At 34.1% G+C, this 27,794-nt stretch overlaps 1 protein-coding gene across 2 annotated transcripts in view; it reads right to left on the bottom strand.

The window, feature by feature from the left end:
* NCAM2 (neural cell adhesion molecule 2) overlaps positions 1-27,794 on the bottom strand; it is a 503,541-nt gene that overhangs the window by 404,151 nt on the left and 71,596 nt on the right. The window lies entirely within an intron of this gene.

Here is a 27,794-nt window from a genome sequence, read left to right as displayed (position 1 = left end):
ATGCACATTGATTACTGGATTATTCCTATTATCTCAACATCCTGATTAAATTGTATGGACTTCCAAACTCCTGTTTCCCAAGAGTCACTATTTATTTAGAGCAAAGTCAAATCACTTTGTGTATATATTTCAAAATTTCAAATCGCTCAGTAACTTAAGTTTGTTTAATAACAGACAAATTTCAAACTCTGTGAGGTCCTACATTGCATCACTTTATTTCTAACCACTCTCATTTTGTATATTCATTATTTATTGCTAATCAAAAAGTATCCCCAAACATGGGATCTTTTTTTTTCCTTCAAATTTTCTATATTCTTGTTGACTTTAAAGTGGGGTATAGTTGATTTTTCAAAGGTGGGCTCAAAAGACAATAGACAGTTTTTATTTCACTCTATTTCTGAAGGTTGGAATCTGGGAGGAGTTTGGCTAAGAAGCTCCAGCTCAGGGTCTTTAATAAAGTTTCAGTCAAGCTGTTGGCTAGGGTTGCAATCTCAGAAGAGGTTTGGGGGTAGAGAGCCTACTCAAAGTTCCCTCACATGGTTTTTGGTAGGTGTCTTTACTTCCTCTCCACATGAGCATCTCCTCTGGCTGCTCATAAAATAGTTATTACCCCCAGAACAAAGGATCCAAGAGAAAGAAAAAAACAGTGACCAAGAAAGAAGTCACAGCATCTTTTATAACTTAATCTCAGAAGTAATATACCCTTAATCATGCCATATTCTAATAGACGAGCCAATCCCTGTATGATGGGGGAACAGATGACACAAGCAGGGAAAATTACAGTCCCAATGGAGGTTTGTTAGCACCCCTTGCTAACTATATTAGAGTCACAGAACCTTCTTTCTATCCCTACGTATCCCAACCGCCGTCTGTTCTTAGGAACTGGGAATTATCTGTTCTTTTGCCTGAAACAATTTTCCCCAGGTCATACATAGCATGGTCGATTGTAATGTGTCACTCAGTTCTTAGTGCCAATGCAACCTCCTTGAAAAATATTTTCACCACTCTAATTTTGTTTACTTATTAGCTTCTAATTATCTCTTCTTCACTAGAACATATGTTTCAGGAGAGCACTACTGTCTAAAAGAAATGGTTGGTAAAAAGTAAGGATTTCTATAAAAGCATATATACATACCCTCTTATATATAAAAGTACATCTATGTACACACACACACACACTATGAGAAAAACAGATGATACGAAATCTTTTCATGTAACATGAAGTCAAATAGTTTCCTTGTTTTTATTTTTCCATCTTATTTATTTTGCATTTGAGATTCAGATATACATAAAATATTAACTACCTAATAGATATGTTTGTACATGTCACATTATAATTACTGCTTGAAAAGGACTTACTTAAGTCTCTATGTAAATGGGGAGAATGGATGATAATATTTACTGAAAACTTAAGATAGCATCTGCTTTAAAAAAAAAAAAACAAAAAACCTTTCCTAAATCCTTCTGAGGTTTATCATATCTGTATGTTTCACATAAATAAACTGAGTTTCAGAGAAGTTAATTAACTTTCCCAAAGTCCCAGAAAGAATACTGAAAACAATTTTTGACTTAGAATTGCTGGATGTCAAAGACATTCCTCTTTGTTGTTTTACTGCATTTTAGCAAGCATGGGTCAACATGCTAAAAATTCCGCAAGCATGTTCATTTCCTCAGCTGCTATTTTTCCTGTCAGGGGAACAGTTCTAAAATTTAACTTTTTATTCTTAAACTGAGCTTGTTTCCCATCAAGATCTATTAATAATGAAGGAGTCATTAATGCACAAAAATAAAATGACTTAACATTAGGCAGTCTTCATTTAATTTAAAAAAAACCTTAAATTTTCCCAGGAAAGCAAAATGCACATTCATCTTCTACAACAGCATGGTAACATGAGACACAGGTACACATTTCTACAAGCACTGTTCCATTGTGTGCTGCTCTTAGCATCTAAAAGAGGACATAACCAACAAACTGAGTGTGCTAGACAAATGTATAAAAGTAACATAGAATTATTTTTCTCTTGATAGAAATTTTGAAGCTCATTTAGCTCAACCTCTTAATTTCATGGAGAGAAAGTGATTATTTCATGTACTGTTAATTTTCATATTTTATACTTTGACATACATATTTCTTTGGGATATATATATATATACACATATATATGTGTATACATATTTCTTTGGGATATATATATATATATACATATATATATATATATATACACATACCTTGCTATTATACTGTGTATAATATATACACATAAATTGCTATTATACTGTGTATGATACATACACATACATTGCTATTATACTGTCTTATTATTCTCTTTGTGTTTACTGGATTTGTATTTTTTTCCCGTGTTTGTTTGATGACCATTCCCTTCAAAGAATCAGCCTTTTATTAAGTTTCCTGAGTTTGTTTGCAGTTCCACACAGATCAGACAAAAGGAAAGTCTCCAAATCTGGGTTTTGTTCATTTTTTTTTATTCTTGTAAAAAAATGGCTAATCATAAATACTGTGCAAGTATTTCTTAGACTAAATTTTAAAATAAGGTGAGATTGTAAGGAATGATGGTTCCTTGGAAGATTTTACCCCCAATAATAGCTGTTTTGTAAAACTTGGACTTTCTACAGCTGCTGAATTTTTGAGTTTCCTAGGAGACTGTAAGCTAGCGTCACTTTCTTAAAAACGATGAAAGCTCTCTTTGGTCTGGGTCTATGCCTTGTTGGTTCACAAGAATGAATCCTTTGATAAAAAGACTAGACAAGAATGCATTCCTTGGATGATGGGACTTAAAATTATTTATGACAGAAATTATATAGAATAGTGAAAAATCACAAAAGACATTTGGATATATTATGTAACCATATATGAGATTTTTAAATTTTCCTTAATCAATACCTTTCAGGAAAATAACAACATAGAATGGTGCAATTCTTTCCCTTTCTCTTTTTAACCTTTCCCTCTTTTTCTTTCTTTAATTTTCTCATTTTCAATAAATACCCAAACCAAAGACAGGCTGATTCACAGAAAGCCCTTTTCAAACTGTTTCACAATTCATTAGTGATAGTTTCTATTGGAGATCTTGTAAAGCAGCATCACTAAGTTAGAAAATCATATGAATATTTCATTTCAAGAGTTTTCATTTATTTTTCCCTTAAAGATTTATCACAGTTCTTTATACATGCTTGACACTTGACAAATGTTCCTGAATTTCATCAATTTATATTTTAATTGTTTTGCTTCATACTCACAAGTCATTAGCTAAGTACCAAAGAATCTTATTAAATGACCAATTCACCTCCCCTGAACATGGCTGCTCTGTTTAAAGCTTACTGTACTGCACTGGAGACATGCCATAGACAAACTACTGCCTGAGAAGTACTAACTATAGTTTGAGAAATTAAAAAATTAAATCAGATTAAATTGTCAAGTTCTTTTAAATTGAAAATTCAGGCAAATTGTGTATCTAATGAAAAGTGTTCTAATACATTATTTTTTATAATTTTAAAAGTAAAAATAAATGTAAACAACAATTCAAATTCTAAGTAAATATTGTGACAGTCAGGATGATCTAGTCAAGTTTAGTTACTTACAACCCCAGAGTGTCATAGTCTAACACAAGGGTTTGTTTCGCTTTTGCTTCCTGTCCAATGAAGGGCAGCAGGGGGCGCTCTCATCATAGTCACGCTGAGACTCAGGATGGTGGAAAGTTCCCCTTGACCAGTGCTTCCACAATCAAAGCAGTGCAAGTAAAAAAGGGAGGCAATTGTCACTCCTCACATTTCATTGATCAAAATGTGTCACACGCCAGGCTTACCTTCCAAGGCCAGCAAATACAACCCTCACACATATTCAAAAGAGATGAGAGCTAGAAATATTTGGTTATTAATACTACAGAGAATTCTCAAAGTGTGGAAGCCATGGTATCAGTAAACTCAGAAATAAACACATGATTACAAAACTAAGGATCTTAAATTTTCTCTTTTGTTAATTCAATTATTTGTGTAAGAAACTAAATTCATTCTTCATTTCCTGCTGTTTTTATTCTTCTAGTTACATCAAAATTCAGAAAACACTACTCTGACTTTTTTGAAAATGATTACATTGAAATATATTACATGTCAACATTAACTAGTGCGCCATAGATAACTTTGACCTGTCCCAAAATAGCATCATATTTTAGCCATATTTACAGATTGGAAATAAAGGACATTTGTAAAATTGTAAATATCTGTAACAAGAATAATCATAAAAACCTCAAATTATATGCTTACTAGGGGTTTCATGTTACCTGTTTAATCTTTACAATACTATAAATAATATACTTTATCATCATTTTTCAGATTAAGAAACCGAGGCATGGAGAGCAGAAGCAGCTTTTCTAGAGTCAAAGAAGATGGCTTTCATACATGGGCAATCTTACTCTAGAGTTAGAAAACCAGGAATTACATTGAGTTCATCTAGATTTTTCTGAGAACATGTATGTTTCAACAGACGTAGGGTAGTGTGCATTGCTTATGCTTCCAAAAATAAAAAAGTGGTATCTAAGTAATGGTAATCACAGAATGAAAAACACAAAGGAAATAAGGCACAGTTTCTATTTTATAATTAGATAGGATTATGTGTTTGTTACATTTTTCATACACATTTTCCCATGTTCAATCAACATATACTTATTGTCTATTATCTGTACAGCTTATTGCTATGTTTTCTTCTGTATGTTCTATTTTAGGGAAAACTAACTAACACTGTTTATCTTCATAATTCAAGGTTAAAATGAGATGTGTGTGAAAACGTTATTTTTAAAGGTAAATACTATATATGCGTATTAGATAACTATCATTATTCTGTTATTTCTTCAAAAAATGACTGTATTGTACATTATACACATAGCATGCCCTCACATTCCACCATGTGATTCAGATTTCATTGAAGGTTACTATTAGGAATATTTAGGGCAAGGTCAGTAAGTCAGTGTCACAGATCAAAATCATAGAATCTAAGGGACCAGCTAATTGGCTCCTAGGGAAAGATGTCTGATACATTAAGACAGACGAAGAGGCAGAGAGATTCTTAAAAGAAACGTGCTCCCAAGAATTTGCATGTATAAATGTGCAGGCCTTGCATAAGTGAGGAGGAGGACAGGAGCAGAGGTAATGGGAGAAGTCATAAGCCAAGAAACCCAACAAGGAAAGGGAAAAGAGGGCTGTGTAAGCAGAATGAAAGGCCAAGCATATCAAAAGTCCATACTCAGGGGAACTAAAGTTGAGAATTGGAAAAATAATTTCTATTAACTAGACATATTCTCTTTTGTGAGATTCCATTCTGCCTGAGAACAGCAAGCTTAATAGAGGTAAACACAGGTTAACCCAGTCACCTCCAGGTTCTTGTGTTTGATACAGAATGTTCCTCCTCCTTTTTCTACATGGCATCCTGGTTTTGGGGGTAAACACCTCCTTCTTCTGGATTTGTCACTCAGTGCTGGCAGCCACTGAGAAATGCCTTGTCTTACCTCTTGGAAGGTCACAGACATCTATCCTTGCTGCTGCTGCTGCTGCCACACCTACAGCTCCATTATACTTTCTGCTCTTCAGTGAATACATTCTGCAAACTCCTGATCTCTGTGTTTTCTCCCTGACTCAATGTCTAGATTTCTTTGGGGCTTCTCTTTTTGTTGATCAAACATAAAACACACAAACTTTTCCTTTCTAAGAAGCACGGCCTTATAACTCAAAAAATCTTTTCAAATGCGGTCTCCGCCATGAATTTTAAAAAATTCTTTTTTTACACTTGAAAGCTAACCATTTACTATTTTGTTCTTTGTATCTGGATGTGGATGCCCAACCCTGAGGCAAAAACCATTGATCAGTTTTGATATGAGAAAGGCTCAAAGGGTAAAATGGAGGAAAGAAGAAATGACAGAAAGAGGAAAATATAAGGAAGGAAGGAAGGAAAAAAAATCAAATAATAAAGCATTGCTTAATTCCTTAATCTGTGCTAGTTGTCAGAAGGCACAGCATGCTACAAGTCACAGAATGCTAGAAGCAAGTCACAGCCACAGCAAAAGGATGAAGTTGGAATATAGGTGGCTAGGGGCTAGAGAAACTTTTTTTTTTTTTAAGAAAGAAAGAGAGGAGGGAGAGAAGGGAAGGGGGAAGGGAGGAAAGAAGAGGAAAAAAGTGGCAGGATAAGCAAAGGTGTCATGACTAAGGTAGCCAGATGTATAAAAGTAAAGATGGTATGGCAGGGTGGCTGGCTGAACTTTGAGGGCTATTACAAATGTTGGTTCATGGAAAAAACAGAAGAGGGGAAGCACTGCCAGGATCGCTTCTGGCACTTGAAAACAATCTCAATCTAGCAACCTTCATGTTTCTCTTAGGGCACACCTCATTGTTTTCACTTAATACCATGAATGTAGCTTGGCTGTGCCAGGTTACCCCAAACTAAGGATCACTAAAAGCAAAATATATAATTTACCACCATTCAAGGCATCAGCCAGGATCTACCTTTTCTACGCAGTAGGATTCTGATTACTGACCCTGGAGTGTGACTTCTTTCTTACTCACTGTTTGCTTCAGTTCCCTCCCCACCCTCAACAATGGCTCTCAGAATAACAGGTACTACCTAACAAGTTGTCTAAAAAATAGCAGCTCATCAACACTTATCTATTGACACCGAGTGAACAAATGAATCCTCTGGTGGTCACCTCACCTGGCTTAGGTTCCCCAATTAGAGTCTAAGAGTTCCTTAAGGAATTTCCCCAAACCCCACCCCCTAGATCATCCAAGGACTGGCCATTTCAGGCAGGAAATTATCCCTTCAACAGCCTCTCATTATTGGTTGCTTAAAATCAGGGCCCTAGATGAGTTACACTTTAGCCTCTGAGCAACACAATTAAAAAAAAGCTTTCACTACTGATGCGAATGGCAAAGATGTTCCTTTCTATTGATCTTTACATCCCAATCAAGTATAGTTAGTGAACATTCAGAGAAAGTTACCTGTGCATTCCTTGATATCTCTGTGCATGTCACACACAATATTTCTGCTTTGGAATTAAATGGAACTAATTCCTCAGTCCAATCCACTGAGTCTCAGTTTACATGTCTATGAAATGGGACGATAATACCTCCCTGATAGAGCTAATATGAGCAATAAATGTGCTAATAGATTTAAAGTGTTTAGTGCAATACCTAACATATGGTAACATGGTAAAAAATAGATGGTGCTCCTTTTGTTCTGGAATCCATTTGAGTACTTTTAATAAAATATTCTAAGAACAATAAGACTTGTTCTATAAAGATACACAAAAAATGCATCATATTACCAAACAGTTCTATTATGAAGATAGATATAGGAAAAAGCTAAAAAGCCTCAATAGTTTAAAAATATAGTGATATTATTGAAATTATGACATTACATATCTTCAAACTTGCATTTACATAATAATGGTATCAATGCACATCTTTAAAAATAGTAGATTTACAAAAGCTGACTTCAATATTGCAAAAGCCGAAAAAACTACAAAACCCAAAATATCAAAAGGAAAATGCTTAGGAAAAATTTTATTCATATGAAACTAACAAAGATAGTTTATTACTACTTGATGCAATGTGCACCTTCTATTTTATAAATTTAAAGGTCTATAATATAAATATCAAGCTATTTTTGCTACATTCATAATAATTTATTTTTGCATGGCTGAAAGATATACTCCCTGAACTTAGTCTTTTCATTGCATTTTGCCATAGTATGAAGGAAACATTAAGAATTCGCTTAATATTTACTTTATCTTTGTTATTTGAATAAATCAGGTTTTAAAATGTTACAATTACACTAAATGTAGAAATAATGAGTATAAACTTATATACATTATAATGTAACCATTATTACTTGAATTTTGTTTGGAGTGTGTTTATGTGAGGCCAGTGTCATACACAAGAAGATTTATGTTGGCCTTAGAAAAACATAATACTGTTGTGATTCCAATTAAGAAAACTGTATTCCATTTTTATTTATTAAAACTATCTATTGAATAATGTTTAATATTGCATTTGACTGATAAAGTACTTACTGCCCCCTGTAAATATATGTGAAATAAGAAAAATTCCAGAGTTCGTAACGCTCAGGGATATAAAGGAACATTCTGAGACTATAAATACCATTTTCATCAAGAATTTCTCTTTAGCTTACATTTAAAATATAACATTTAATTAGATAATATCTTGGTAATTAAATCTTTATGAAATAATATAAAAATGACAATAAGGATTCTCATTTTACAAATAAACTTAATGTCACAAATATTTTGTAGGCTTTTTAAAAATTTTAAGACCATATATTGGCTATATTCCATCATTTGCACCTGCATAAAGATAATAGTTTTAAGCAGTCAAAATACTTTGTATATTGTTTAAAATTACCAAGAAAAGTTATATTGTTCTATGTGCTCTTAGCTGTTTCCATGTTGAGAAGCCAAATAAAAATAATCTATAACAATATTAAAGATTAATTGCATCTGTCATAGTGCCATCTGTCTAGCAGATGATAAATATCTTAAATTACTTTCCTTACTTTTAGAATTAGGCATGTCTGAAAATTCACCATTACTTTCAGATCTCAATGCACAGTAGTGATAAAATATCTTCTTCCTGGGACTTATTATAATACTTCTCTATCTGGGTAAATCTTACTACAGAGATTCTCATTTCTTTTGCACTTATGGTTAAAAGCAAAAGGAAAGTCAAAAAATTATAAAATGGCCTTATAAAACTTGAAATATACTATATTTTATAATAAGTATTTCTCACATACTTACTGATTATAAGAATTTAGAGTTTAGGGTATAGTTAAGATTAAATTCTTTCAGGATATCCAGTTATAATAACTAGTAAATTCAACTAGAATAAATAATCTATTCTATTTAATGAGTATTATTAGTTCATTGAATAGGTATTTAAATGAAAGAATGTACTATAAGATGAACAACAGAAGAGGAATCAAGAGTGACAAAGGTTAACATCTGCTGTAGAATTATACTCATGGAAACGTATTTAGGGATCATGGCAAATGCATACTTGGTAAAGTATAATCTGATTAATTATAGCCAACATGAATTCAGTCAGGAGAGGTCATGCTTAACAAACCTATTACAGTACTTTGAAGTTATCACTGAAAAATACATTCAAATTCAATTCATAAAGTATAGTTAAACTTTAAGAAAGCTATAGATGAAATTTCTCATCTGATATTAATAGATAAATCAAATAACTATCGAATAGGAAGTAGAATGAGCTAGAATAGGAAGATATATTTACAAAAGAAAGCAATAACACCAAGATATAAATATTTCACATTGAAAAAGAAATTCATAACAGAGGTAAAAACTCTATCAAATTCTCATGTTCTCATTGATCATGATGAAAGATGAATGTGATTAACTAGGAATAATATATTGCCATGACTAAATTATAAGCCAGATATTGGGAAAAATAAAGGATAGAGAAACACTAGAATCACGTAATTAGAAGCCCATATTTTGAGGAATAGATATTTTGGATAATGATTATTCTACTTGCAGGAGTATTGCTCATTTAACAAAGGAAAGACAGAAAAATGGATATATGGCCCATCACTTATGAAGAAAAAATATAAAGTTATATTACAGCTATCTAAAAGACTTGTTTCCTCAAGATATCTTAATAATCAAGAAGTACTAACATAAAGCACAAATGAATGTAATTTTTCTTTTTTTTATAATTAATTTTATTTACTTATTTATTTATTTTTGTCTTTTTTTTTTTTGCTATTTCTTGGGCCGCTCCCACGGCATATGGAGGTTCCCAGGCTAGGGGTCGAATCGGAGCTGAAGCCACCGGCCTACGCCAGAGCCACAGCAACTCGGGATCCGAGCCGCGTCTGCAACCTACACCACAGCTCACGGGCAACACCGGATCGTCAACCCACTGAGCAAGGGCAGGGACCGAACCCGCAACCTCATGGTTTCTAGTCGGATTCGTTAACCACTGCGCCACGGTGGGAACTCCTAATTTTTCTTTTATTTACACAGAAGTCTAGTTAATCCAGTTATATTTAGAAATAATTTCCATACTAAAATATTTTAAAATACATATCTAAAAGTAAAATTGATCAGTCAATAAACCTATATCCATATAACCTATAAAACTCTATGGTTTATAGAACACCTGTAGTTAATTGGCACCATAATGGGAATACAGATACACATACTTGTATTAAACCTTAATAATTATATATTAAATTCCATTTAAATATCCACATATTATCATTTACTTTTCTATTACATCTAAATCAATTAAAAATAATACAATAGTTTAATCATCTATTAGCTAAGAAAACAGCTCCTATTTTTTTGCCAAAATGTGAGAAAAAGCCTCCCAAAGTAAAGAAAGTAATAATAATTAAAACAGCACACAAAGACATACACAATGGATATAATTAGCCACTTATAAAAGTAAACTAAAAAGATACAGTATGTAAATATGTTCATGATGAAATATAAATATGTTGGTGATGAAACTGGGCTATGTTTCAACTCTGTCAACAGTCCTATGTGGATTCCTAGGAAAACATGCCTTCATTTGGCTGATGTAAAGAAAGAGTAATCTGAACTAATTATACAGCAACATGTCTGGAAAGAATAAATGATCCTGACTGTAAGAAAACAAAAACGCAAAAGAGTTCAAGAGATAGAATATGTTTAAGGTATTTCCTATATCAATCAACACAACAATAATAACTAACATAAAGTGCTGAACTAAATGTCAGGCAAATATCTAAGTGTTTAATACTTACTAACTTATTTAAATTTACCTTTACTCTTATTTTCTCCATCTGCCAGATCAGAAGCTGAGGAACAGAGGTTTTAAGTGACAGATCCATTGTCACCCCAGTGCATTTTGGAACTGGGATTTGCGCCTAGGAGTTACAGATCTGAAGCAGTGCTGCCTAATAACATGATGTGGGTCACATGACATAATCTTAAGTTTTTTGTAGCCACACTGGAAAAAGTAAAAAGAAACAGGTGAAATTTCTTTTAATATTTTGTTTAAACCAATATATTCAAACAGCACCATTTTGACATAAGAGCAATTCGAACATTACTAAGGAATTTTTACATTATTTTCATTGCAGTCTTCCAAATTCAGCATGTGTTTTACACCTACAACAGATCCTAATTTGGACTAACCACATTCGAGTGCTCAATAACCATATGCAGCTAACAGCTACCATATTGGAAGGCACTGTTTTAGAATATGTGCTTTCACGTATTAGGCATAGTGCCTCTCAAGGGCTCTAGTCAATGGGAATATGTACTCACTTTCTCTAATTCTAGTTCCTGGTCCAAGTCCACTAAGCGATCAAGTGAAAGCAGGGCTGAGCTTTCTATCTGGGAAAGAGGGTATTATAAATCTGCTGTGACAATCTCCATCCAATTCATGGTTATATTCATGATTATCAATTCAAATGCTTTATTTGGCTTTTTAATTGCTTCCTTGTTCTTTTGGTTAGATGGTTCAACTCCAGAGGTCTGGTAAACAATGAAAGTTCTGGTATAACACGGTTTCTGGACCTGAAAAGGCAGCCAGTGATTGTGGCTGGCTTGAAACAGCCAGATAGACTTTTTTTCTGTTTACTCAACTGATACATATTTTGTGTCCAAGTTAGTACAATATAAATAGGCCCATCTATTGAAATCTACATGTCATTTAAAACACAGAAGGTCTATATTTAAAATATTAACCATATAAGAAGCTGCAAGTGATATCTCATTGTTAAAAAAATGGATAATTTTATATATGTGTCCACACAAATAATAAAATAATCAATATTCACACCAAATACACTGCAAGTAGTCTTTACACAGTTACAAGGTGTATGCATTTGGTCACCTATGGCTAATTAAATAATATCAACCCCCAACTCCATGGTTCAGGGTGTACTGCTACTGTGATATATTGGCTGTTGCATAAGTACATACTTGGGTGCTAGTATGCATGTATGTAAGTTACTGTGTAAATAACATAAGTATATCATGACCACTGAGTGGCCAGAAATATTAGTTCTTTCATAGTCTTTTAATGATTGGTCACTGGGAATCTGTTTAGTTTATGCAGTAAGAGTAACACCAATGATTATATCACCTCTCTGCCTCTCAGTGATAAATTCCGTGATGTTTAACAAACACAGATAACAAAAATGCAGGTTAACGGAAGACATTAAAAGTGATAATGCTGAGAAGTGAAATTCAAGTCAAAGGGTTAAAGAAGAAATAACTGACTTGAGAATGTTGACTCTGCCACCCTTTAAGAGGCTCCAAATATAAAGCTAAAATAACTCAGTTTGGGTAAAAATTAGCACATATGAAGAAATTGTTTATGACAACAAGAATGAAGATATTCCAGAGGAAATATGTCAACAAAAACTTATTTTACAAAATCTCTTGGAGGTATTTCATAATATTGAAAGAGCAAAGAACAAAATGTCAAGCACTGATTCAAACTTTGAAAGAAATAGGACAATCTGCCAAGAGATAGAAAAGATGCTTTCTTATGATATTAACCATAAATTATACAAGAAGGCAAGTACCGCTTAAACAACTCTGGGTAAGTATTTTACCAAAGAAAGATCACTTTAATTTTCAATCTGCCTAAAGCATTAAACTGCGGTGTAGTAAATAAATATGTTTTACCATTTGACATCTTTACACACTTATGATCAGGGATAAAGGATGTTCAGTGATTTGACTAAGACGTCACAGAACAATCCTACGTTTTCCATTGACTTACTTGCATAGTTTCAGCATGTGCTGTCATTTTTAAGATCCTGCACTACCAAGCAAAATGAGGGCTGCATAAATGTACTTTAAAAGATCATTACTTTTGGATTCGGGAAAAAGGTAAAAAGAAATTCACACTAAGCACTTGGGAATATAAGAAGTAAATTAAAACATTTAAAGTCACCGTCTTTATTCTGAGATGAATAGAATTGGAACTTGGCAAGCACCCTTGTTGAAAAGAATTTGTGGCCTTGTTTTCGAAGGTATTAAATAAAATTAACAGTAATAGGTAAGGAGTTTTCCGTATGACAAAGACAAAGTGCAAGGGGAAATGAAGAGCTCCCAGGGATATTCCCAACGGATAGTTAAGGTTTTTTTCTCTTTCTCATAAACAGACGTTCTGTTCCTATTGCCTTTGCATATCTGCCTCATTAGTTTCTTCTCTCTGTCTCTCACTTCCCATTTATTTACAAAAGTATATCTGTGAATTTCTGATGGAAAAGTGTATTATTCAACAGTCAACCCTTAATGATTTCCACTATACGTCAGATACTGTTCTAAATCAAAGTAAAGCTAAATAAATCACACCTCTCTGAAAGATACTATAGGAAAGCTGAAACTGGCATGAAATCTGAGACAAAGAATAAAACCTAACATGATTTTCTTTAATACTCAAGTATTTAATGTTTTCCTATTTACTGATATTTTTCTTTATAACATTTATTTTATTTATATTTTCAAAAGCACACACTATATACATTCTTTGTAGAAACAGGCATATTTGAAAAGTTTCTTATCAGCCGTTCTTCCTTAAAAACTTATTTAGCTTCACTCTACTTTTAATTCTGCGTTTAATTTTTGAACATAAACTCCTTATCCATATATTTCAAAATTTACTCCTCATTTTTTTTAAATGTTGAAGTTAGCTGTGAAACAGATAAATACATGATTTTGAAAAATATTTAGAATATTTTATTTACAACATAATCAATAATTAGTTACACTAATGTTTCAATTTGAGCAACAGTCTTATGTATTTATGTATTCATTCACTTTTTTTACTGTGACTAATGGGCCACTCATGATTTGCACACCAAAAATGTATCCCCTCCAAATGAAAAGATTAAATTGGGACATACACGTATAATTATTAACAATGAAATTGCACTTTCATTTTAGAACTGGTATATATTTTACTTTTAAAAATACAGACATAAGGAGTTCTCATTGTGGCTCAGCAGTAACGAACCCGACTAATATCCATGAGGATGTGGGTTCCAACCCTGGCCTTGCTTGGTGGGTTAAGAATCTCATGTTGCTACAAGTTGTGGTGTAGGTCTCAGACGTAGCTCGGATCCTGTGTTGCCAAAGTTGTGGCTGTGGTGTAGGTCAGCAGCTGCAGCTCTGATTCGACCCCTAGCCTGGGAACTTCCATATGCCACAAGTATAGCCCTAAAAAGCAATAATAATAATAATGTAAAATGAAATACAGACATAACCTGAATTGAAGTAACTTTATATTTCTCAAGACATGTAAGACGATAGCACTACTTCAAGAAAGTTATTACATTTAACTAATCAACCATTAATTAATAAATCTATATAGAGAAAGCTAATGAAGTAATTCCTTTTTAATAGTGAATATCAATGCTCAGAGAAACTTTAAACTCTTTTAGAAGTCAACAATTATTCCTCTAATATGTACCAATATTCTTCATTATTCACTGATTAAGATTAATGTCCCTGTGGAAATTTTGCCAATTAGAAGTGTTTAATATGAATTTTCTTAAGTCTTTATAGTTAATCCACCCTTTGAGAATTGTCTTTAAACATGTTCAGTAAAATCTATACATAAGCATTTAAATAATGCCATACCTAGTATTCTTGCAGAAATCTACCCCGTAATATGCATGATTTTTAAAGTTCCAAACAAAAACACTACATCCATTCATGCTGACACCATATTTAGAAACTCTGAAATAAGTGAAATTTGTAAAAGAACTTAAAATGTTATTTTATCTATACAAGTCTCAATTTCTTAAAATACACTTGAAATTCTAAATAGTAGTTTATTTAGAAGAGTTATACTTAATGACAGAGCATGTTCTTTATCTTTCAGGTAACAAAATATGCCCTAGGTTTAGAATTATCTTTATATTACTCATCCTGAATGCCTTTTTAGGCATACCATTTCCATATTGTTCCTGAATACAATTTCTTTTCCAACAATCTGGTTGATGATTTATTTTCTTTGTTGTCTGCGTGCTTTTAAAGCATTCAATTTCTCTATAAATTACCTTCAAATGTATATTTGCATATGTGTTTCACAATGAATATTTCAATTTCATTGTTATCTTTCAATAAATTTCAATTTTTAAGTTGTGATTTTTTTTCATTAGTCAACTTACACAGCCAGGCACGATGCTAGGGGTCAAGTATATGTGGAAAAAGGAGGCATTGAATCCTACTCTCAGAGTTGACAAACATAAGCAGGAATGTAAACATACCTCTGAAAATAGAGACACAAAGGAAAAGTACAGGATGGAATGAGAGTTTAGAGAAGTCTCTGACCCAATTAGAGAAATGTCCTTGAGAGAAAGGTCTCCTTAAGGAAATTATACTGCCAATAAAATGGAGATGTTAAGAGGGAAGGTAAGAATATTCTAGGCAAAGTGAAAATGGTGAAATCACAAAGAACTGAAATAAAGACAGCAATTGTGAGCCTAGAGACCAACATCAGTCACAGAGGAAGGTACTGCTGTGTGGAGAGTTTAGATAAAGATGAGGCCATGGAGAAGCAGATCATAATAAAGGAATTATCACTGCCATCACAGTGTTTATATTTCACCCCCAAATTAATAAGTCACTAAATTAATTCTAAGCAACAAAAAGGTGGTACAATCATAAGCCCAATTTTAAGGATGCTCTTTCTAGAAGAGGGACTAGAATGAATGAGAACAATTATCATGTGATTACAGCATGATGTCTTGATCCATGATGGAGGTTGTGAAGACAGAAAGTGGTGGAGGACATCCAAAATAATTTTATTCAAATGGTCAAATCTGCATGATTTGTCAATAGATTGTGTTTAGGTGGGGACATGAATAGGAGATGATTTCAAGATCCCTGTTAGGGCAATGGACAAATGACAGTGCTATTCACAGACAAAATATTAGAAGATGGGAGGTTTGGGGATGGGATTATAATGAGTTCTGACTCAGAAAAAGCCATCTGATTAACAACCACAAGTGGAGCCAAAGAAAAGGGACAAGCAAGCCAAGCATACCTCCCCCATAGTGAAAGTGGGGACCCTGAAAAGTTCTGCACCCCAAGGACCCTAAGATTGCTAGTGCCTTATTGGAAATTTTCCAAGTTCTCCCTTGTTTCCTAAGACTGGGAAGAGCCAGGAATGCATTTGGATGAGCTCCCCTGAGCTAAGATCAAGACTCAATGTGAGTCTCATTCACACATTTTTTTCTGTATTATGATGCTCTCTTCCAACCTGTTGGAAGGGGTTGGTCTTATGCCCTGAAGATCTCTGAAACATGTGCCTCTGGGATCTTCTAGGCACCCAGAATTAGGAAAGGCTTCAGGAGGATGGCTTAATGAGCTCCTCACTCTCACTGGCCAGTGTTGAGATTCTTTAGTGAAATTGTGAAAGACTGGTCCACCAGAATTGCCCTGATGAGCTGATTTTGGGTGACTCAAATTATCCATATAGACAAGGACACTGCAAAATATTTGCCCAGGTTTCCTTTCCCTCCACATCCTTGGGGTGGCCCTAAAGTCACGACCATTGGGATACCTTCTGATTCAGAGAAAGATCCATAAATGCAGCCTATATCACTGCCAAAGGGGAAAGAATATTAATAAGAGAGTTTGACTGCTAGCCTAGAAGGAAAGAGGCACATATTGAACCAAAATGTTAAACAACCAATTCCTAAATCATGGTTAGAAGCTAAACTAGATCTGTTCAAAAGATAAGCATTAAAAACCTTGATGGATTAAGACCTAAGTAGAGGACAAATTTCAATCATGTCTGTCTCCTTTTAATCTTCTTCCAAGGTCCTGCTAAACCAAGAGAGAGTTCTGAAAGAAGCCACTTCCTCTGAAAAGTTGGGATTCCAGATCTGAAACTTAATATGATGATTCATTAACTGAATGAGCTGGGACATGATTTATTGAAAATAAAATACTGTGGGCATTTTTGTTTCATTATACCTGATAGTGGATACTAAACTTGATGCTTTCTAGCATCCTTTCGGCCTTAAATTTCAATTTCCTATATTATGTTTGTTTCCTGTTTCCTCAGTATCTTAAACTGTGGTTTCAGTACAGCCCATCCTAATGTACAATCTGGCCTCAAACAGCATTTGTAAAATATTTTCTTGCCACAGAACATGCATTAGTCAGAAGACTGGCTGAGAATTGAAGACTATACCTTGTTTATCCTAAACAAGAATTATTGGCTCATGTAACCTCATCATAGGAAAGAAAGAGTGAAACTGTGCATTAATGGGGCAGAAATCTGAATGCTATCAGGAATTTTATTATACTTTTTGTTTGTTTCTCTTGAAAGGTCATCTCCAGAGCCTTTCACATTCACAGCCTTATGAGTCCATGATCCAAGAGGTACAGGGTCCTCTCCACTTGGAAATATCTTCAGCAATGACTGTATGAGTTTATAGCACATGCCCATTTCTGGAATCATTAACAATGTCCAAAAGCATCTGTCACTTAGATCCCCAACTAGGGAAGGTAGAGGGCCAGTTCCCCAAAGAAAGATATGCTATTGCAGAGGAAGAGAGAGTGAAGAGACAAAATGCTATCAGGAGACAGTTGGGAGGATCTTAGCCTACTTTTCATTTGTACCCTATGCCTGAACTCAAACAACACTCCATTTAAACCTTGACCCAATTAATTATCCCTACTGATTCCTTTTCTTGGATACGACCAATTGTCCTCGATTTAATTCCTATAATTCCTGATATCTCTGGGCCTTGTAATCTTATGAAAAGTTATTAAAAAGTTATGAAAGCTACAGGTGATATAAAGTCATTGATATTCCACTCATTGCTACAAAAATTCTGTGGAATACTGGTAACTAATACCATTATTTTTGTTTCAACATTTTGTAAAAATATTAAATAAAACCACATATTTATAAAGGATATAAATAATCATTTTATATGATACACTTTTAAGTATCAGTTCAATAAAATCTGAAGCAGCATTTCAACAATATGTAATTATAAATTATATGTAATTATAAATTATAAATATATTTACATGTAATTATAAATATGTAATTATAAATTATAAATTTGAATCAGTATGTCAACAATATGTAATTATAAATTTATATGATACACTGTTAAGTATCAGTTCAATAAATTTAAAGAAGAATGTCAACAATATGTAAATTATAATTATAAATTATAAACAATATGTACATACAAGTCTTGGGCGAAAAATCAAGGAATTCAAATTCTTATCCCAATTTATATTATTCCCTTGTCCTCATTTTTTTTTAACTTATAAAAGAAATATTATGTCAACTGGCTGATGTTCATTTGACCTAATGTCTCTATTAGTATTCCAAGATAACCTAATGTCTCTGTTAGTATTCTGAGAAATGTTATGCTTTTAGTGTCAAAGTGGGCAGCTATTGTGAGTTGTCATTATTTGTAAAATATATTTAACTATACATACTAATTGATATTTCTATTAAAATTGAAAGGTAAAATTAATTAAATGGTTAGTTCAGTAAATGCTACGTTTAATCAAATATTTTGTAGTATGTAAGGGTAAAATAGATATGTAAATTGTGTCTAATATTTAAATTGAAATTCAACTCAAAAGAAGTTATCATTAAGAAAAAAAAAAACCTATGAAATTTCCTAAGTACTACATTTCCTAATGTACTAAAGTACATCAAGTGATAATCCAGAATTTTCCTCCCTGTCATATTTGTGTGTGTGTGTGTGTGTGTATACAACAATGGCAATATTTAACAATGCTCTGAAGAGTACATTTTAGTTAACTTTTAGTCAAGAGACATCCTAACCAACTATCTACTCCATTTTATATAGAAAGCATCAACATCCCTTATCATTGCAGGCAGGCTCCTCACCTATCAGTGAACTTATTTTATTCACAAACCAATATGTCTAAGATAAATTCAATTTTAGTTTATTCATTTATTAATTACCAAATATTTACTGAGCATCTAGTTTGTTAGGCCCTCTTTCATGTATTAAAAACCAATTTATGTATCTAAAACCAATTCTCTAATTAATGGAGAGTACATAAATGAATATTAATTTTTAAGATATTCCTGTGTATCTATTCACAACATTTTATGAAAAGAAAAAAAAAACAGTAAAGGTTCTTTTAAAAAAAAAAATTCTTGAACACTGAGACTTAATTATGGTAATGAGTTGCATTCTCTATTTTAAGACATTCATCGAGAATAAGATTTTTCAGTGTCAGATAATTGTGAGGCTAACTAGTGCTCTTGAGGAAAAACACAGCTTCAAATCTCTTTCTTAAAATGATAACTGAGCAGTACTTGGAATCATATTTATTATTCTTAGTAAAATGTTTCAAGAAGCAGTTATATAAAATCATTTGCATTGCCATTTTGATTTAGGAAAAAAGTCCTTTCCTAAGGATAACTGAAATTTTTACAATATACTGTATGAGATTTTCCATTTTCTTTCTTTTTCTTGTTCTTTTTATAGCCACACCTGCGGCATATGGAAGTTCCAGGGCTAGGGGTCCAAATGGAGCTCAGATGCAGGCCTATGTCACAGCCATGTAAATACTGGATTCATAACCCACTGAGTGAGGGCAGGGATCTAACCCACATCCTCATGGACACTATATTGGGTTCTTAACCCACTGAGGCACAAGGAGAACTTGTTCTAGTTTATTTTAAATTGTATTTCTTGCTTTCTTTTTTAAAAATTATTATAGTTGATATACAATGTTCAAATCAAATAAGGTACAGTTCAATTATTTAGTTTAGAATAGCTGTTGATAATTAATGGTTAGCATTCACAATTTAAGATAATTTTATTCAAGTAGATGTTTGATGAAAGGTACTACCGACACGTTTGGAAGTAAGGTAACATAGGTGTAAAATGTTCAGGATGGCAGAGCAGTAAATAGCCCACAGATATATGGTATATCTGAAAACCTATAGAATAAAAAAGACTCTACTCATAAGTTATAGCTTATATTATACACACATATATACAAAATCACCCTCAATTTTATGCTACTGCCAAACAAGCCAAAAGCGTCCAGATGAGTCAGTAGTGTCACATAACTTTTAAGCGATGATGAATCCATTCATGCCATACCTACTATTAAGGACCTACTATATATCTGCCAAGTATTTTACTCAGGTTGGGGATACAGTTTGAACAAAAGACCAAACGTGCCTTCTTTCACAGAACTAAGACTTTAGTGGTGAGAGACAGGAAACAGGCCTACTGATTTCTTCCAGTTTTCATCAGAGAAGTCCTGATGGCAAAAATGACATTTGGGTTGGCCCTGGGGAAGAGGAAGAAGAAGCCATGCACATATTTGAGTTGAGAACATAAGACATTTTCTAGCTGGTTAAAGCAATAAGAACTGGACATAAATTTTAAAGAGAGAAACTGGAGCCTTTCAAAAACTTGCAAGGTGCTGGCTTTTATTCCTAAGTAATACAGGAGCCCTTGATAGTTTGGCTCTGAAAGGGTCACTGTAGCTGCTGCATAAAAATAACACAGTGGGGTGGAGTGGAGAGAGCAGGCAGAAGTATAGGTAAAGTGAACTAGGGGCATTTATTAAGAACTAAATCAGGCTGGGCATATTTACTGATGATAAGAATTGACTTTTTTTTTAACCATGAGTAGTTCTGCTTAGATATTTAGATATCACTGTTTCCTGAAAAATACAAGATTAAGGCTGCCAGATTCACTGGCTACATATTTTAGAATAGTTTGCAAACTGATAGCCTCCCAGACCTAATGGTATTTTCAGTTGGTATTGTTGCTCCAGAAAATATATTAAAAAAAAAAAAAAGTTAAATAAGAAACAAAAAATTCAAGTGATTGGAGAATAGATGGGAAGACAGAAATAAAAAAAGAAAAGCAGTGCTTCTGAACCTTTAATGTGTATACATATCACATAGGAAGTTGCGAATGAATGGCAAATTCTAATTGTGTAGATTTGGAGTATGACCTGAGATTCTGCATTTCAGACAAACTTCCAGTGGCTGCTGAGGCTGCAGGTGCTCAGATGAGATCTTGAGCAGAAAAGTGCTAGGGGAGCAGGAGCAATTTACACCCCTTCCTCCAATCTTCACACCTCTGCCAGTTCATTGTTGTTGCTTATGTTGTTTTTATTGCATTGACCTTTACTGGCTTGTGTTTATTCTATTTCAAAAGATGGTCTCTTGATTGAAATATGTAAATAGGATAGACATTTTTAAACTAGGAGTTGCAATTTAATGCACACAGGGGATTACATACAAATCCAAAAGAAGAAATGTCATCATGTTTTACCATTCAAATATAGTAAGTGGGCTTTCAGAAATACATGGTCTATCTTAAACACACTATGCAAAAAACAGTGATAGGTCTCAGGAGAGGGTGGGATGGGGAGGGATAAGGGCACAATAACTAAAGGACATAAACACAGGGGAAAAAAAGACAAGAAAGTAGAAAAGAGTTGTTTTAGATGTCATAGGCATCCATGCTTAAATTCCAGTTTCAGACCAATTCTTTCTGGCAGAGGCCTCTAGCTTCAGTTAGAAATTGATGTTTACAGAAATATTCAGCCCTGCTGCATTAATATCTGTAGAGAGAGCAACTCAGGGAACTAGCAGAAAAAATGTGGTGGTTTTTAATGTGATTCTTTATTACGGGTTTGATTGCCACTAATAGCCAGCAGATGGGATAGATGCTTTAGGGAGAGAAAAAACTCATAGAAGTTTTCTGGCCAAAATAAGCAGTTATACTCTAAATTGCATCATAACTTTGAGAATAGCAAAATTCTAGTACGGAAAGTTTCTTAGCAAACAAAATTATTTTAAAAGGGAGGTTTCATTACTAATAGTATTTGTTCCCAAATACTTCTATTAGAGTAATTTTTAAATCGTATTTTCAAATAAAGATTGTATTTTCTTACAAAACATAATTTCTCTAATTATAAAATCTTTGTATTGGAGTTCCTGCTGTGGCACAGTGGGTTAAGGATCCAGCATTGCTGAAGCTGTGGCATAGGCTGCAAGGCAGCACTGAATGGATCCCTGGTCAGGGAACTTCATGTGCTACAGGTGTGGCCAAAATAAATAAATAAAATCCTTGGAAAAAAAAAGGATTTGCAATGGCTGGTTTTTGCTGAAAAGCAAAATAAAGCAAAAACTCACAAAGACTATCATTATATGGCTAGCTAAACTTATGATCCCTGAAGGCTAAAAACCACTATATATGAAAGTCTCTGGCTGTTAACAATGTGTTCAATAAACAATTTTGTCAAACACTGATTGTTAAAATTATAAATAAGCCCTGGAGATCAAATGCAGTGTAGTGACTAAAGTCCACAACATTATATTATAATCAAAGTTTCTAAGAGATTAGATCATAAGTGTTCTCATCATGAAAAAAGTAATGATAATTCTTCGATAGACTAGAGGTGTCAACTAACACCACGGTGATCATCATATTGCAGTTTATAAATGCATCAAATCAGCACATTGTACACCTTAAACTGACCAGATACTAATTAAATCTCAACTAAAAATATCCTCAAAGCTGATACTCAATCTCAATTTAAAATATCCTCAAAGCTGATACTCAAGAAAAATCTAATCATAAAATGAACCTCTGGGATATAGGACTAACCAAAATTCACCTACATACAACATAATTGATCATGGGGGTTGTTATATTTGATTAAGAGTTTTCCTCTCGTGAAAGTTTGAGGTAACGACATTGATATTCTGTTTTTAATTCATTCTCAAAATGTGAAGAATTCTGACAAAACTTTTTATTTACAGAAAGAAAATCTGTATTCAAAGAATAATCTTTGAAGGTGAACTCACTTAAAATCATGGATATAAATACACTAAGTGATTCAATATGAATAATAATTTTGGCATAATCTCATATATATTATTCTGGCTTTGCATTATTTAAAATTTTATTGACACTTCCGAGGCTTGAAAAGAATGTAATGCTTCCCTTAAAGTGATCTGGGTAACGTACTTTTTTAATATTTATATTGATTGCTAATTTAACTATTCGAAAGCTATTAATTTCACATATAATGTAAAAGCACTTCATTATTATTTAATATAGTGTCATATTCTTGTTATAATACCATTACAGTTCCACATCACTCTACAGGATTTCAACATAAAAAACAAATGAGATATTTATTACAAGATAAATTTAGAGCGCTTACATAAATTTGAAAAGTGACACAGATAGTAAGAATACATTTAATGACATGACTAATTTCTGATATAGTAAGATTGAGCTCTGTAACCACACAACTATTGATCACACAAAAGGTCAGATTTGCCAGAAATGATGCCAAAGCAGGTTATTTCAGCCTTGCAAAGGTCAAAACCAAAGCTAAACTGATGCCTCTCCTCTGAACTCTAAGGGCAGAATCCAAATTCGTACTCCTTTTGTAATAATCTCACCATCTCCTCCCAACTAGATTCCCAGTTCTGTCTGCACTCTGCACAATCTGTGTCTCCCCGTGGTTCCCAGAAGATACAGATGGTACACTCAAATTAAGATAACACCTTATTTACAAAGAGATTAATTACAAAGTTGTGGGTGAGGCAAAGGGGGACCACAAAGGAGAGTTCAGGGACCAGGGCTGAACTGTTTTCATCAGTTGGAACAAGGGACCCATGGAAGGAGAGGTTATGGGGTACAGTTTTGGAAACAGTGGCATCAGGGCAGGATACAGCCTCAAGGAAAAAGCCAGGGGAATAAATAATCAGACCTCCAGAGTTTCTCACTCGCTGATTCCCAACTGACTAAAGTATGCGTCAGCTTCTGGAACAAAAGCAGAGTGCAGAGTAGAGCAGAGGGGATCTGAAAGGGCAAATGAAAGATATCCAACATAAACCCTCAATGGAATATGGAAAGTAGGCTTTGATTCTTTTCAAACCAGCAATTTCCTTTCCAATGTGAGCAATTATCAGCAAAAGATTTAAGGAGAAAAGCAATAAGGCAGAACTAAATCTTAGAGACAACCTAAAGTCTCAGGTAATTCTTGTCATCTTTCAAGGAAGACATGTTACAGTGTTGCCATTATGTCCACAAAATGGTAAGTGCCATTATTAAAAGGATGGACTACTTCTGTATGTGAAAAAAAATAATTTAAATTGAAAAAAAAATAAAATAAGACACCAGCACCCTGAATTCAATTATTAAGGATTAAATATAGGAAGAAAATTATACACTCTCATGAACACACTTGAAGTGGGAAATTGTTGAGACATAAACCGTTAAGTTTTAACACAAATAAAACTGCTCTGTTCACATATTCTAGTTAAATTAACTGTCCATTTTATTTAGGACTCACGTTTAAGCACCACCACAACCACTATTACACATCTTGTTATTGAAAATCTTTCAACTTGTACAATGACATAGTTTCTAAGGTGGTGACATTTTGCTACACTGAAGTACCCTCATTGCTCTTTGATGGTCCTTTTCCTTGCAGCACCTCAAAATTAACATTATGTAGCCAATCCTGTTTTATACACAAATTAAATGGTGTAGGGAGAGGAGATAAACTTGCTCTGACTTTATAAGATAAAGCATATATTTTGAACATCTGTCTACTGTGTGCATGCAATTCTGCCGACTATACATTTCCTTACAAGTAGAATATAAAGTGAGTAATTGTATTTATCTACTGATTTAATAGACCTTCATATCCGCAAAATGAGTTTTTGAGTCAAAAGAGGAAACATGCTTCGGCAAATGTTTCTTTTGTTTTCCCTCTCTATCACTGAAGTCCTCTTTTATTATGTTTTGATATTCTCTTTCACATGCCATGGTCATGGAAGAGCATCCTCTGATACTGCAATACCAGTAAAACCATGCGTCACTTCAATGTCCATATCTTCATTCGCTTCTTATTTCATTTATACAGTAAACATGTTGATTGACTACAAACAACATTTTATTTCATTTAAAGAATTCGTCCTCACATTTTTATCTTTGGGTCATATAAAAAAGGCTTCAGTGTTTTCCTATAAGGAGGTCATTCTGCAAAAGAATATTTAACCCCCCTTAATATTTTCCTTCAAATAAACCTAGCCACATTAAATTAAATCTGAAGATTTTATATTTATATGTATTTTTGAAATCAGAGTTACTTTTACTTTTTAATTAATTTTTTTTTTTTCCTTTTTAGCCATACCCTCAACATGTGGAAGTTCTGGGGCCAGGGATTGAACCTGTGCCACAAGAGTGACCAGAGCCACAGCAGCAACAATGCTGGATCCTTAACCCAGTAGGCCACTGGAGAACTTCCTATTTCATATAGTTTTCATAAACTTCATGATACATTAATTTCCTTCTATGAATTTCAACAATGAAGTGTGTACACTAAGAGATCTGTTCCCAGATTTAAATCAATGAGCTGCCTCTAATGTACAAGAAAATGGCCATAAAAAATTAGAAACTAACCTTTATTCATCACACTAGGAATCCTCAGAGCCTCCTTCAGGTTCCTACCATCCTACCATTAGAAATACATCCTCGCCCACACCTTAGCAGAAAAAGCACATCTGTGTTCTGCATCAGAGGACCCCAACTCTCCAGCCATGATTCTCATGTGGTGGTGAAAATATGATGAGAAAAGATCCTACCTAGTGATTGGCCAGCATCCTGTTTATAAGCCCAGTTAGAAGTAGAAGAGGTGAAGCAAATGGAAACCAGATAGAATACGGGCTGAAACTGGCAAATGAGAAGCCAACATAAGCTGGGGAATCCAGCCAGTGGAGAGAGACCCAGAACAGATGTGCAAAGGGAGAAAGTCCATACAGAGGGTGGAAGGAAAGAGTGACCACATCTGAAAGTGCCCTTTAGTAAGCTCTTTAACCCAGGTTCCTGAAAACTTGTGGTCATTCAAGAAACCCCTTTTTGCATGAAGTTAAATTAAGAGACTCTATTCCTTGTAAATAAAAGACCTCCAGTTAGAACAAGCAAAATGGCTGACTAAAAAATTACATAGCACATGTATTTTATAGGCTTAACTTAACCCAATATATTTTAAATAGAGAAACTCACCTTTAGGCTTTCAGAATCTATTATAATAATAGAAGAATTTCAACCATTGATAGAAGAGAGTAACTGAGTAGTAGAAGTGGAAATAGGAGGAGGGTGCATAAATTTCTCAAGCACCTGTGAAGTCATACCAGCACAATGACCAACTATTGCAACACAATATAAAAATATTTTATTTACATGAGTGATGGTTATCAAACATAAAAAGGGTACTTTTTTTCACTATAAATCCAGAGCATAGAGCTCTATACTTTTTTTTTCTCTCTTTTTTTTTTAGGGCCTTACCTACGACATATGGAGGTTCCCAGGCTAGGAGCTGAAATGCAACTGCAGCTGCAGGCCTACACCACAGCACAGCAGCACTGGATCCAAGCTGCATCTGGGACCTACACAACAGCTCACAGCAATGCTGGATCCTCAACCCACTGAGCGAGGCCAGGGAGCTCCATAATTTTAAATACAAAAAGTAATGTATTTATTGATTTAGGCAAATATTATTGAGTGCTAACTACATAAACAGTGCTGAAAAGACAGCCGAAAACAGCAGAACCAGGAGAGAATGGCATAGACCCTGCCTTCATGACAGGGAAAGGAAGTGTCCAAATGTGAGTCTCCTAATGAATGATATGTATGATATGCACAAATGAAAGTGAATTATTATTATTAATAATGTTATTATTACTACTACTTTATTGCGTTACTGCAATATTTTAAGTTGGAAGAAATTTAAAAGATTACATGGTATATAATACCACTTATACAGCAGTTTTTTGTTTGTTTTATGGCTGTACCCACGGAAGTTTCTGGGCCAGGGACTGAATCTGAGTGATAGCTGTGACCTACACAGCAGCTGTAGCAATGCCAGATCCTTTAACTCACTCTGCTGGACTGAGGATCTAACCCGTGCCTCTGCAGCAACCCTAGCCACTGCAGCCAGAATCTTAACACACCGTACCAAAGTGGGAACTCCTATATAGCAGTTTTGGAGTAATAAAATGTTAGAAATGGAGGACAGATTACTGACTGCCAGGAAGTAGGACTGAGGGGAGGAGGGAGGGAAGTAGGCCTGGTTATGAAAGGTCAATATGAGGGATTCTCCTGGTGATGGAACTATTCAGTGTCCTAATTGTGGTGACTGATACAGCAACCTAATCAGGAAATAAAACTGTATAGTATTGATACCCCAAATACACACACATGAACACAAATGAGACAAAAGTAAAAATAGGAGAAATCTAAGATAAATGTGTCCATGTCAATATCATACAATGCTATTTTACCACAATTTTGCAAAGTCTTACCACTGGGGGAAACTGGGTAAAGGGTACAAGGAATTTCTCTGAATAATTTCTTATAACTACATGAGTGATGGTTAATTTTATGTGTCTTACTTGAATGGGTTATGGGATGCCTAGATGGCTGGTTAAACACTATTTCTAGGTGTGTCTTCGAGGATGTTTCTAGAGGAGATTAGCATTTGAATTGGTGGACTGAGTAAAGCAAATGGCCCCTCCTCAGTGAGGGTGGGCACCACCCAATCCTTCCAGTGTCTGAATAGGAGGAGAGCGGAAAAAGGCTTGATTTACTCTCTACAGTTTGGCCTGAGACATCAATTTCCTTCTGCCCTCAGGTTCCTGGTCTTAGCTCTTCGACTTGGACT

This window comes from Sus scrofa, chromosome 13, assembly GCF_054392235.1.
Source record: "Sus scrofa isolate SSC_HxYL_T2T_F1_AM1 chromosome 13, Sscrofa_HxYL_maternal_Yorkshire_Landrace_v2.0, whole genome shotgun sequence".
In the NCBI taxonomy this organism is placed as follows: domain Eukaryota; kingdom Metazoa; phylum Chordata; class Mammalia; order Artiodactyla; family Suidae; genus Sus; species Sus scrofa.
This window is presented reverse-complemented; position numbering and strand designations above follow the sequence as displayed.